The sequence below is a fragment of the Lissotriton helveticus genome, chromosome 5_1 (genome assembly GCF_964261635.1).
Source record: "Lissotriton helveticus chromosome 5_1, aLisHel1.1, whole genome shotgun sequence".
Classification (NCBI taxonomy): domain Eukaryota; kingdom Metazoa; phylum Chordata; class Amphibia; order Caudata; family Salamandridae; genus Lissotriton; species Lissotriton helveticus.
Window position 1 is genome coordinate 1951432837 of NC_136065.1, and position 15382 is coordinate 1951448218.

Below are 15382 nucleotides of genomic sequence, written 5' to 3' on the forward strand. Positions count from 1 at the left end.
CTGGCCTACTGTTCTCTCCAAATAAATATATTTCATCTCATAACTATTTTGGGTGGTGTTGAGAAGTGTTTAACATGTCTTTTGATTGCCTCTTCATATTCACCTTGCTCACAATGTTCACCTTCAGACACAAAAGCAAGAAAATGTTCAAAAATGTCCTGGCCTTCTAGTCCCAACGAGTGCTCAGGTAATCAGCGTTTCCTGTCCCCTTTGAAATTAAAACTATCAATAGCGCCGAAAGAGGCATTAAATGCTCTAGACCATTCTTTTCATTTTGTCGTTGGTTCACCTGGTAACTGTAAATAACAAGCATTTACAATGCAATGGTCTCGGCATCATTAAAGGTAGAGCTATTGGCATTGCTCATGACATTTCTTTTTTTTTCTTTAAATCATAAATAAATGGCATTGTCATTTACATTGCCAATACACAGCCCTCTGCACTCAACAGCACACACCGCTCTGCACCTGCACTCACTACTCTGCACCTGCACTCACTGCTCTGCACCTGCACTCACTGCTCTGCACACTCACTCTGCACCTGCACTCACTGCTCTGCACCTGCACTCACTGCTCTGCACACTCACTCTGCACCTGCACTCACTACTCTGCACTCACTACTCTGCACTCACTACTCTGCACTCACTACTCACTACTCTGCACTCACTACTCACTAGTCACTACTCACTACTCTGCACTCACTACTCACTACTCTGCACTCACTACTCACTACTCTGCACTCACTACTCTGCACTCACTACTCTGCACTCACTACTCACTACTCACTACTCACTACTCACTACTCTGCACTCACTACTCAGCACTCACTACTCACTACTCACTACTCACTACTCTGCACTCACTACTCTGCACTCACTACTCTGCACTCACTACTCACTACTCACTACTCTGCACTCACTACTCTGCACTCACTACTCACTACTCTGCACTCACTACTCTGCACTCACTACTCACTACTCTGCACTCACTACTCTGCGCACACTACTCACTACTCTGCACTCACTACTCACAACTCTGCACTCACTACTCACTACTCTGCACTCACTACTCTGCACTCACTACTCTGCACTCACTACTCTGCACTCACTACTCACTACTGTGCACTCACTACTCACTACTCTGCACTCACTACTCACTACTCTGCATTCACTACTCCCTACTCTGCACTCACTACTCTGCACTCACTACTCACTACCCACTACTCGGCACTCACTACTCACTACTCTGCACTCACTACTCACTACTCTGCACTCACTACTCACTACTCTGCACTCACTACTCACTACTCTGCACTCACTACTCTGAACTCACTACTCTGCACTCACTACTCACTACTCTGCACTCACTACTCACTACTCTGCACTCACTACTCACTACTCTGCACTCACTACTCACTACTCACTACTCTGCACTCACTACTCACTACTCTGCACTCACTACTCACTACTCTGCACTCACTACTCTGCACTCACTACTCACTACTCTGCACTCACTACTCTGCACTCACTACTCTGCACTCTGCACTCACTACTCTGCACTCTGCACTCACTACTCTGCACTCACTACTCTGCACTCACTACTCTGCACTCACTACTCACTACTCTGCACTCACTACTCACTACTCACTACTCTGCACTCACTACTCTGCACTCACTACTATGCACACACTACTCACTACTCTGCACTCACTACTCACTACTCTGCACTCACTACTCTGCACTCACTACTCACTACTCTGCACTCACTACTCACTACTCTGCACTCACTACTCACTACTCTGCACTCACTACTCACTACTCTGCACTCACTACTCTGCACTCACTACTCTGCACTCACTACTCTGCACTCACTACTCACTACTCTGCACTCACTACTCACTACTCACTACTCTGCACTCACTACTCACTACTCTGCACTCACTACTCACTACTCTGCACTCACTACTCACTACTCTGCACTCACTACTCACTACTCTGCACTCACTACTTTGCACTCACTACTCACTACTCTGCACTCGCAACTCTGCAGTCACTACTCACTACTCACTATTCTGCACTCACTACTCACTACTCACTACTCTGCACTCACTACTCACTACTCTGCACTCACTACTCACTACTCTGCACTCACTACTCTGCACTCACTACTCTGCACACACTACTCACTACTCTGCACTCACTACTCACTACTCTGCACTCACTACTCTGCACTCACTATTCACTACTCTGCACTCACTACTCTGCACTCACTACTCACTACTCTGCACTCACTACTCACTACTCTGCACTCACTACTCACTACTCTGCACTCACTACTCTGCACTCACTACTCACTACTCTGCACTCACTACTCACTACTCTGCACTCACTACTCTGCACTCACTACTCACTACTCTGCACTCACTACTCACTACTCTGCACTCACTACTCTGCACTCACTACTCTGCACTCACTACTCTGCACTCACTACTCACTACTCTGCACTCACTACTCTGCACTCACTACTCTGTACTCACTACTCTGCACTCACTACTCACTGCTCACTACTCTGCACTCACTACTCACTACTCTGCACTCACTACTCACTACTCACTACTCTGCACTCACTACTCACTACTCTCTACTCACTACTCTGCACTCACTACTCTGCACTCACTACTCACTACTCTGCACTCACTACTCTGCACTCACTACTCTGCACTCACTACTCACTACTCTGCACTCACTACTCACTACTCTGCACTCACTACTCTGCACTCACTACTCACTACTCTGCACTCACTACTCTGCACTCACTACTCAACTACTCACTACTCTGCACTCACTACTCTGCACTCACTCCTCTGCACTCTGCACTCACTACTCTGCACTCTGCACTCACTACTCTGCACTCACTACTCTGCACTCACTACTCACTACTCTGCACTCACTACTCACTACTCACTACTCTGCACTCACTACTCTGCACTCTCTACTCTGCACTCACTACTCTGCACTCTCTACTCTGCACTCACTACTCTGCACTCTGCACTCACTACTCTGCACTGACTACTCTGCACTCACTACTCTGCATTCACTACTCTGCATTCACTACTCTGCACTCACTACTCTGCACTCTCTACTCTGCACTCACTACTCTGCACTCTCTACTCTGCACTCACTACTCTGCACTCTGCACTCACTACTCTGCACTCACTACTCTGCACTCACTACTCTGCACTCACTACTCTGCATTCACTACTCTGCATTCACTATTCTGCACTCACTACTCTGCACTCTGCACTCACTACTCTGCACTCTGCACTCACTACTCTGCACTCACTACTCTGCACTCACTACTCACTACTCTGCACTCACTACTCTGCACTCACTACTCACTACTCTGCACTCTGCACTCACTACTCTGCACTCACTACTCTGCACTCTGCACTCACTATTCTGCACTCACTACTCACTACTCTGCACTCACTACTCACTACTCTGCACTCACTACTCTGCACTCACTGCTCTGCACTCTGCACTCACTACTCTGCACTCTGCACTCACTAATCTGCACTCACTACTCTGCACTCACTACTCTGCACTCTGCACTCACTACTCTGCACTCACTACTCTGCACTCACTACTCTGCACTCACTGCTCTGCACTCACTACTCTGCACTCACTACTCTGCACTTACTACTCTGCACTCACTACTCTGCACTCACTACTCTGCACTCACTACTCTGCACTCACTACTCTGCACTCTGCACTCACTATTCTGCCCTCACTACTCTGCACTCACTACTCACTACTCTAAACTCACTACTCACTACTCACTACTCTGCACTCACTACTCTGCACTCTGCACTCACTACTCTGCACTCACTACTCACTACTCAGCACTCACTACTCACTACTCTGCACTCACTACTCACTACTCTGCACTCACTACTCTGCACTCACTACTCACTACTCACTACTCACTACTCTGCACTCACTACTCACTACTCTGCACTCACTACTCACTACTCTGCACTCACTTCTCTGCACTCACTACTCTGCACTCACTACTCTGCACTCACTACTCTGCACTCAATACTCTGCACTCTGCACTCACTACTCTGCACTCACTACTCACTACTCTGCACTCACTACTCTGCACTCTGCACTCACTACTCTGCACTCTGCACTCACTACTCTGCACTCACTACTCTGCACTCACTACTCTGCACTCACTACTCTGCACTCACTACTCTGCACTCTCCACTCACTACTCACTACTCACTACTCTGCACTCACTACTCTGCACTCACTACTCTGCACTCTGCACTCACTACTCTGAACTCACTACTCACTACTGTACTCTGCACTCACTACTCTGCACTCACTACTCACTACTCTGAACTCACTACTCACTACTCTTCACTCACTACTCTGCACTCTGCACTCACTACTCTGCACTCTGCACTCACTAGTCTGCACTCATTACTCTGCATTCACTACTCTGCACTCACTACTCTGCACTCACTACTCTGCACTCACTACTCTGCACTCTGCACTCACTACTCTGCACTCACTACTCTGCATTCACTACTCTGCACTCACTACTCTGCACTCACTACTCTGCACTCACTACTCTGCACTCTGCACTCACTACTCTGCACTCACTACTCTGCACTCACTACTCTGCACTCTGCACTCACTACTCTGCACTCTGCACTCACTACTCTGCACTCACTGCTCTGCACTCACTACTCTGCACTCACTACTCTGCACTCACTACTCACTACTCTGCACTCACTGCACTCACTACTCTGCACTCACTACTCTGCACTCACTACTCTGCACTCTGCACTCACTATTCTGCACTCACTACTCACTACTCTGCACTCACTACTCTGCACTCACTACTCACTACTCTGCACTCACTACTCACTACTCTGCACTCACTACTCTGCACTCTGCACTCACTACTCTGCACTCTGCACTCACTACTCTGCACTCACTACTCACTACTCAGCACTCACTACTCACTACTCTGCACTCACTACTCACTACTCTGCACTCACTACTCTGCACTCACTACTCTGCACTCACTACTCTGCACTCACTACTCACTACTCACTACTCTGCACTCACTACTCACTACTCTGCACTCACTACTCTGCACTCACTACTCTGCACTCTGCACTCACTACTCTGCACTCACTACTCTGCACTCACTACTCTGCACTCACTACTCTGCACTCTGCACTCACTACTCTGCACTCTGCACTCACTACTATGCACTTTGCACTCACTACTCTGCACTCTGCACTTACTACTCTGCACTCACTACTCTGCACTCTGCACTCACTACTCTGCACTCACTACTCACTACTCACTACTCTGCACTCTGCACTCACTACTCTGCACTCACTACTCTGCACCCTGCACTCACTACTCTGCACTCACTACTCACTACTCTGCACTCACTACTCTGCACTCACTACTCTGCACTCACTACTCACTACTCACTACTCCCTACTCACTACTCTGCACTCTGCACTCACTACTCTGCACTCACTACTCTGCACTCTGCACTCATACTCTGCACTCTGCACTCACTACTCTGTACTCTGCACTCACTACTCTGCACTCACTACTCTGCACTCACTACTCTGCACTCTGCACTCACTACTCTGCACTCACCACTCACTACTCTGCACTCTGCACTCACTACTCTGCAATCCCTACTCTGCACTCTGCACTCACTATTCTGCACTCTGCACTCACTACTCCGCACTCACTACTCTGCACTCTGCACTCACTACTCTGCACTCACTACTCTGCACTCTGCACTCACTACTCTGCACCTACTACTCTGCACTCTGCACTCACTACTCCGCACTCACTACTCTGCACTCACTACTATGCACTTTGCACTCACTACTCTGCACTCACTACTCTGCACTCACTACTCTGCACTCACTACTCTGCACTCTGCACTCACTACTCTGCACTCTGCACTCACTACTCTGCACTCACTACTCTGCCCTCTGCACTCACTACTCTGCACTCTGCACTCACTACTCTGCACTCACTACTCTGCACTCTGCACTCTGCACTCACTACTCTGCACTCACTACTCTGCACTCACTACTCTGCACTCACTACTCTGCACTCTGCACTCACTACTCTGCACTCTGCACTCACCACTCTGCACTCTGCACTCACTACTCTGCACTCACTACACTGCACTCTCCACTCACTACTCACTACTCTGCACTCACTACTCTGCACTCACTACTCTGCACTCTGCACTCACTACTCTGCACTCACTACTCACTACTCTGCACTCACTACTCACTACTCTGCACTCACTACTCACTACTCTGCACTCACTACTCACTACTCTGCACTCACTACTCTGCACTCTGCACTCACTACACTGCACTCATTACTCTGCATTTACTACTCTGCACTCACACTCTGCACTCACACTCTGCACTCACACTCTGCACTCACTACCTGCACTCTGCACTCACTACTCTGCACTCTGCACTCAGTACTCTGCACTCTGCACTCACTACTCTGCACTCTGCACTCACTACTCTGCACTCATTACTCTGCATTCACTACTCTGCACTCACACTCTGCACTCACACTCTGCACTCACTACTCTGCACTCTGCACTCACTACTCTGCACTCACTACTCTGCACTCACTACTCTGCACTCACTACTCTGCACTCACTCTGCACTCACTCTGCACTCACACTCTGCACTCACACTCTGCACTCACACTCTGCACTCACACTCTGCACTCACACTCTGCACTCTGCACTCACACTCTGCACTCACACTCTGCACTCACACTCTGCACTCACTACTCTGCACTCACTACTCTGCACTCATACTCTGCACTCACACTCTGCACTCACACTCTGCACTCACACTCTGCACTCACACTCTGCACTCACTACTCTGCACTCACTACTCTGCACTCACTACTCTGCACTCACACTCTGCACTCTGCACTCACTACTCTGCACTCACTACTCTGCACTCACTACTCTGCACTCACTACTCTGCACTCACACTCTGCACTCACACTCTGCACTCAGCACACAGGTTGGCACATGGGCAGTCTTTTTCTATGTCTATGACACCCAGGTTCCGCACTGTGCGCGCCACCGATATCATGGAATCTTCCACCACACTTTCTAAAACTCTATAGTCCGAAGCATAATAGGCACAGGACCAAATGAAGGGTAGACATTTGCTTAAAATAATCTTATTGTATTTATGAGAAGCAAAAGCGAGACTGTGAAATGGGCTGAATATCAGTTTGTTACGAATCAACAGAGTGAAGTTAGAGAACCAAGAAATGGTAATTTAAAATCCGGGTTAGAAGGAGTAGTAATCACAAGCTGATCATCAACGGGCGCGAAACAGCGTGGTGGGCGCACACGAGACTCAGCGTGGGCGTGCACATCAGCTGAAGATCGCCGGAGAAGACATCGAGTCTGCCTGCTGCCCTGACTGACCCGCTGCAGAGGGAAAGAGCCCGGTGAGTGGGGGTAGAGGGGGGGCGGCAGAGAGGGAGTGGGCAGAGAGAGAGGGTGTGTGTGCGTGTGTGCGTGTGCATGCATGCGTGCGTGTGTCTGTCTGTGTGTGTCTGGGCATGCCTGCCTGACTTGCCTGTGTGTGTGCGCGTCCACAGACCCTGGTAGGCTCGTGCACCGCTCTGTCCTCCCTTGAGAGCGAACTCGGCTGCAATAGGTCTCCGAGACCTAAAAATGATGGGGAGGCTTGATAGATTGCATGTTGGAATGATTAGCGCAAAGTGGCTGAGCAAAGCACGAAAGCAGAATAAAACTGTAAATACGTTTGTTTCTCCTGTAAGGGTAACATCGGTCATGTGATGTTTCACCCTCTATATAGAGTATTGCAAAGTCAGATCTTTTGGACAGTCAGAAAGTGTCTACGACTTCTGTATTATGCTTTCTATTTTATTATTGGATTTGTATATTTTTGTGCTCTAAATCATCTATTTATACTTCTGGTGAGCCGTTCCGTAAAGGGAACCTCATCAATTCACTTTGGGCCATATGTATCAAGGAACCAATTTGCGATTATGTAATAGCGATTTTTAAGAAATCGCTATTTCAGAATCGCAAATTGGTATGTATCAAGAAAATCGCAATTTTTTAGCGATTTCTTGATATTCCTTAATTGCGAATTCGCAAATTGCAATTAAGGAATACTTTCCCATTCATTTCTATGGGCCAGGAGGCCCATAGGAAGGAATGGGAATTTGTTCTCAATTTGTGATGCGCAATTTGCTAATCGCAAATTGAGAATAATTTCAAGGGTGCAGGGGTGTCCAAAGGACACCCTGTTGTACCCTGAAATAAGCATAGGTGCACATGTGGTGCACATACATGCCCTAAGGGCATGTATGTGCGTCACATGGCACTTTGAAAAATGCAAAAATGGGCATTTTTCAAGAAATTCGCAAATTACCACCAACTTGAAGTTGGTGGTAATTTGCGATTCCTTAGGGACAATTTACCTTTTTTTTAGCTTCATACATTGCATTTAAGGAATCGCACAATTTGCGATTCCTTATTTTGCACCAGATTTTCCTTCATACATCCCATTTAATTTACCAAATTCGCACTCGCAAAGGCCGAAATTCTGTGAATTTCGGCCTTTGCGAATGCGAATTTGTATGATACATATGGCCCTATGACTACACATATGGCTGTTGGCATATGGCAAGACAGGGGCTACCCGACGAGACTATTGAAAGGATCCATGAAGAGAGCCCAGAACAACAATAGAGAATCCCTCCTGGAAACTCACAGCAAAGAAAGCGAGGACATTATCACGTGCGTGACATCCTTCACGAAAAATTCACCCTACATCCAGAGAATAGTGAATGCACACTGGGGGATCTTGAACTCTGTGTCCTTGGACATCCCCCGTCCTCGGTTCGCCTTCAAAAGAACTAGCAGCCTGAAGGACCAACTTGTCCACACCCGACCAAAGAAAACTCATATCCGTCCGCAGAACACTCTGTGGGACCTGCCCCCAGTCACGGGACATTATCGGTGTGGCAATTGTGTGGTGTGCCCGCAAACAACAAAAACGAAAACAGTCCAACTATCTGATACCTTCACATGGTGCTTGAACCGACACACCAATTGCAACAGCAGTAACTGCATCTATATGCTGACCTGTCCCTGCGGACTCAAGTACGTTGGGATGACGACCCGCCCTGTGAAAATACGAATTATGGAACATAACAGCAACATACGCTGCAAAAAGACACAAACACTCTTATATGCACATTGTCAAGAAAAAGAGCATGCAGCTGAGGACATTCAATGGGTTGTGCTAGAATGGCATCCTTCATTAAACCAACAGGCCCTTTTTAGGATGGAACAAAGATGGGTACACCGCCTTCATTTAGACACTGAGGGTTTGAATGATTCCGTCCCGTGGAACACACTGTCTAGATAGACGCCCCCTCTCCCCTTGTCTGTATATACATGATTGGTATCACTTCAACCTGATGTTAGTGCTGACATATCCCGTAGCTACATCACACTCCGTGTATACACTTAAAATGACCTTCCCCATAGTTGCACACCGTCAGTGGGAACTACTCACACTTCGGTCAACCAGGGTCCTATCATCCGGCTGACTTGGTGTTCACCAAAACATTCGACGTGTCTCCTCCCTGACCATTGACCTATAGAGACCACCAACAGGCGAACACCGCCACCATTTAAGCATGACCGACCAGATGAAGGAGTCACTCGACCAGCCCTGGTCTCTAGCTTACCATCCCGGCTTGACCTGACCCCAATCTATGCAGGTCTAATGCACGTACTCATTTTGACTCCCCGTCCCACCTCCCACGGGGCGCCATCCTAGCCACCTAGCTACCCGATGTACACCCCTTGACATACATACCCCTTGACATATTCCCTCCTTTCCACATCCTGGCTGGCCAACCACCCTCGAGCCATGCCCTGTCCTTAGTACGTATAACATTGAGCCATGAGCAATTTCCCCCTTCCCTTTAGCACCCTGGCTGATCAACCACCCGAGAGTCACGCGGTGTACCAAGTACCTGTAACATTGAGCCATGAGTGGGTCGTCCAAGTTCTGTATGCGATTATGAACAGACAGTTACATTACTGACTGCCCTACCTTCCGATCCCCTCACCCCTCTCTAAGATGGCGGCGGGCACCGACACCATGACGCTCTGACGTCATGCCGGTGCGCCGCCTGACACCGAGCCGCGTCTCTGACACGCCTCCGGCATTCACCGGATCCCTTATCAGCGTGCGCCACTAGCAAACAGCCACGGCTGCTTCAGGCGACACTCCGCGCTGGGACGTGGGGCTAGGTGAAGAGGTCACCAGCCCGCTGCGAAGAGGTAAGGTGCTTGGGACGGGAGTCCTGTTTTGTTTTGTTTTGTGAGGCGATTACATGGATCGCCAGGAGCCCGGTCACTTTGGTTGGGTTCCCGGTGCTGTTTCCTTTCATCCCTCAGGGACCACAGGCGTCGGCCCCCTCCGAGGCCGTCCGCAGAGGTGGGGTACCGGGCGGTGTCCAAGCGGGGCTACCGTCCACCAGGCTGAGGGGTGACTTGTGCTTCCGCGAGCGTCCCTCGCTAAACATGGCGCGGTTGGGAGCTAGGGGCAACCACCCTACCGTTCACCGGCCAGTGAGAACAGCGGAGCCCCGCCGGCCCTTGCCTTGGTGCTCCCCCAGGCTACGACCTCTCTGGGTGGTGTGACCGTCCTGGGCACACCGGGGTTGTTTGTTTGGGACCACCACGGACTTTACCATGACCGCTAACTCCCCCCTGATGTCCCAATAGTTGGGATTCCTACACGCACCAACCTACCTACCCACCCCCGTATGGCTTCTTACCCCTTGAACCATTTGCTTAAACCCTCCAGATTACTGCCCTATCCTCGCAGACAAAATTATATTTCACATTGTTTTAAATTGACACAATGTATTTCCATATCATCATTTGTAGCAATAATAATCCAATGCATTTCGGTGAAACCCTTCACCTTCGTCAGGGATTTTCTACAAACAAAATAAACAGTGTACATTGTAACTCGCTTTAAATCAACAATGGTTACATTTCATTCAAGTTATCACATTAGTTACATACGCTCTTCTAATAATATGTACTTCCTTTCACATTTAATCTCCCTTCTAAAAGTAAGACTGACAGAACACAAGAGCAATATAAGAACTCACTCCACGAAATCCACAATAGCCACCCATTTTGAAGAAAAACGACACAACTTGAACCAACTAAGAGCATGCGTTTTGGAAATTGTACCAAGAAAAGAAGGAACTTTGAACAAAAAGAACCTGTTGAAACGTGAAAATCACTGGATTTATTATATGAACAGTCTCAAGCCGAATGGTTTAAATGATCGCACAGAGTTTGTATGTTATTTATAATTTAGCATGTATATAACTGATCATATAAATTAGCACTACATGTTAGATCCATGGAGCGCGTTTATTATTTTCGATCCAAGAATTGCAAACGTAACAGGATTGATACCGTATAAATCCAGATATATGAGTTTTTGACTTTATGTCTACCTGCAGTTGATAAAGATACAGATAAAGAAACACAGAAAAAAAATCGATCTACTCCCTTACTGCGCATGCGTCATTCACGCAGCGTCAGCGTTATTACACAGAGTTCGAGAACTCATTTCGCTATAGACCCACCCGCAGACAGGAGCGGAAAGAAACTATCGCAGTAGCACCAGGTGAGCTTAGAACGCCAGGAAGCACGAGGAGATCGGTAGTGATTTTTTAATCGCGCAGCAGCGTAGCTTGAATACCTAGGCTGTCCCTAACCACCGCGTTAACGGATAGTTAAGCAGCAGCGGTTTAGCGTCTTAGTTTCACAGAAACCAGAATGTATTTGAGTATGAACTAAGAAGGGAGATTAAATGTGAAAGGAAGTACATATTATTAGAAGAGCGTATGTAACTAATGTGATAACTTGAATGAAATGTAACCATTGTTGATTTAAAGCGAGTTACAATGTACACAGTTTATTTTGTTTGTAGAAAATCCCTGACGAAGGTGAAGGGTTTCACCGAAATGCATTGGATTATTATTGCTACAAATGATGATATGGAAATACATTGTGTCAATTTAAAACAATGTGAAATATAATTTTATCAACTTACAAGTAAAGGACTGATTTGAATTATTTGAAGAGTAACCGTTAGCTGATTCAGCATATACACTGGTGCCATGGGAGATGCACCTACGATTCTATAGGTGTGCAACCAGTGAGCATTTATTCATACACTCCAGGAGGGGAGTGGTTCCTATGAGCACAGTATAAACATTTTTTGTACAAACAAGGCGGTGCACATACCCTATATCTATTAAGCTTGCAGCATATCCCCCCACAGGGTGGGTAGCACGCCCGACGAAATTAGCATGCAATATGAAGAGATCACGCACTCTACAGACCAACGAGCAGATACTTTTGCCTACACGGCAGAAGCAAGCGAAAAAATATATTCACTAATACAAGTTGAAACTTCGGAACCAAAAGTCACCAGAAACAAAGAACAACAAATTAAACAACTCATGTACCTCACACGGAGAGAAATTAACCAACGACTCCATGCTAATACCATGATTAAATACCACAAGGCACAACGAATCCCCAGAGGCCTCAGAATAGCCCTTAAACCATCTTTGTGCAAAAATTCTAAACCATTCACCGAAAGGTGGTTCGCTATACTAAACAAATGTAGTTTGGATTTGATTTTACTGATAATAGAGGAATTGGCAAAAATCTTAGAAGAGTTAAAAATAGAGATTGAAACAGTAACGGAAGAACTTAAAAAGGGAGCCACTGAGGAAGAACTACAAAAGATCATTGATGATATTAACACGCAATTGGCAAACCATGTACAGGAAGTCAATGAACGCAAACTAAGAAAATATAGGAGAGACACCTTAGACTATAAATTACAGGAAGTCTATACTTGGGCTGAAGTTTACGCTAAAAGGAGACAAACGAAACAATACACCTCTCAAACAGACACATCATCCACGGACAGTGAGAGACAGGAACAAACAAGAGCACCTTCCAAAAATAAACCAACAGACAAACCAACAACATCGGAGCCTTTTTTAGACGTAGGTCCAACAGCACCAGAAGACCCAGGAGGGGACGCAACAAGAACAAAAGAAAAGAGTCCGCCTCAAACCAGGAATACAACCACCAGGAAGGACAGGAAGAAACACCATTGACTACCCAGGATAACTTAGTTCTAAACATTTCTAACCAGAATCTCACAGAAACACAAATCAATACCTTACAACGAGGATTATCGTTCGTTCCAACCAGTCACACCAATCAATTAGAGTTGGAAGTCAGTCTTTTCAAACTTACTCGTAAGATGAGATTGAGACATTTCTTTGAAAACGTCATCACAGAACCTACCATACCTAAAGATGATGAATTAAAAGGATTGAAAACTCCAAGTACCTATATGCCTCCCATATCGCACAAGATGATTGATCTCTTTGAAAACCTATGCAAACAGGAAATCAACCAAATTAACACGCACAAGAGGACAAAAAACCCAAACATGTCCAAAAAAGAATTTGGAGCCATTGAAAGTATAACCAACAACCCACAGATAATTTGTCAAAAAGCAGACAAGGGAGGAGCGACAGTAATTATGGAGAAAGAGTTCTATGAGGCGGCCATGCAGACCCATCTAGGAGATACTAATACCTACTTAGAAATAAGTTATGATCCTACTATGGAAATACGAAAAACACTACAGGCTATATTGGAACAAGCCACTGAAGAGGGAACAATCAATGAGAAATCCAAACAATATTTGATGCAATCCAACCCTAAAAGTCCCACCATATACTTGGTCCCCAAGATACATAAAGATCCGCAGAAACCTCCGTGCAGACCCATTGTTTCCACCAAAATGAGCATCCACGAGCCAGTGGGGAAGTTCATCGATAAATACTTGCAACCTTTAGTCATCAAAAACCTCTCGTATATAAAAGACACTACAGACTTTTTGATAAAACTACAAGCAGTCAAAATTGAACAAGATTGTATCATGGCGACAATTGATGTAAAAACATTGTATACGGCAATACCACACAGAGAAGGCCTTGACGCCATAGAGAAAGCACTACTACAAAGCACATACACACAAGACTTACAACTTTTTGTGTTGAAACTCATGGAATTTACTCTCATGAACAGTTATTTCACCTATGAGAAGCGCTGGTACATCCAGCTGAATGGAACCGCTATGGGAAATTGCGCCGCTCCGGCGTATGCAAATTTGTTTATGGGAGCATTTGAGGAGGAACACATTTACAACGACCAGGAATGGGCAACTCACCTGTTAGCTTACATGCGATTTATAGATGACATATTTATTATATGGAAAGGGACCCAAGAATCTTTGGAACAGCAACTTAAAAGATTGGATGAAAAAAACGACAGAATTAAATTCACATGGAATATTCATAGCACCACCATTCAATACCTCGATGTGGAGATCACACTAAAAGATGGCAGAATCATGACGAACTTGTATCGGAAACCCACTGACAAGAATAACTTATTACATTTCTCCAGCCACCACCCTCCAACCTTGAAGGCACACCTCCCATATAGCCAATTTCTTAGGGTTAAACGAGTGGTCTCTGAGGATCACGTATGCCAGGATCAACTACAAACCATGGCACACAGATTTATCAACAGAGGTTATCCAGAAGACATGGTTCGCAAATCACAGGCCAGAGCCCAATCGAAAACCAGATCAGAATTACTCATGTACAAGCCTAGCACCAAATCGCAAAGGATAACTTGTGTCAGTAAATATTCTAATGTGAGTTCCCAATTCAAAAGAATTATTTACAGGAATTGGCAAATAGTCAAGATGGAAAGCGAGTTCAATGGAATATTTGACCAGGAACCATTGTTTGCTCACTCTAGAGGCAAAAATTTAAGTGATCTGTTAAAACAACCCAAACAAACTACACCCCATCAGATATACAGAGGAACAGTACCGTGCTTAAATTGCACCAACTGCCACAACATCATCAAGGGGTCAAACATTAGTCACCCTATGAAAGGAAACAAAATACCTCTAAGGGTTAATGCAACTTGCGACACCACGAATGTGGTTTATCTCTTAAAATGTCCATGTGGAAGTGTGTACGTGGGCCATACAGAAAGAAAACTAAAAGTAAGACTGACAGAACACAAGAGCAATATAAGAACTCACTCCACGAAATCCACAATAGCCACCCATTTTGAAGAAAAACGAC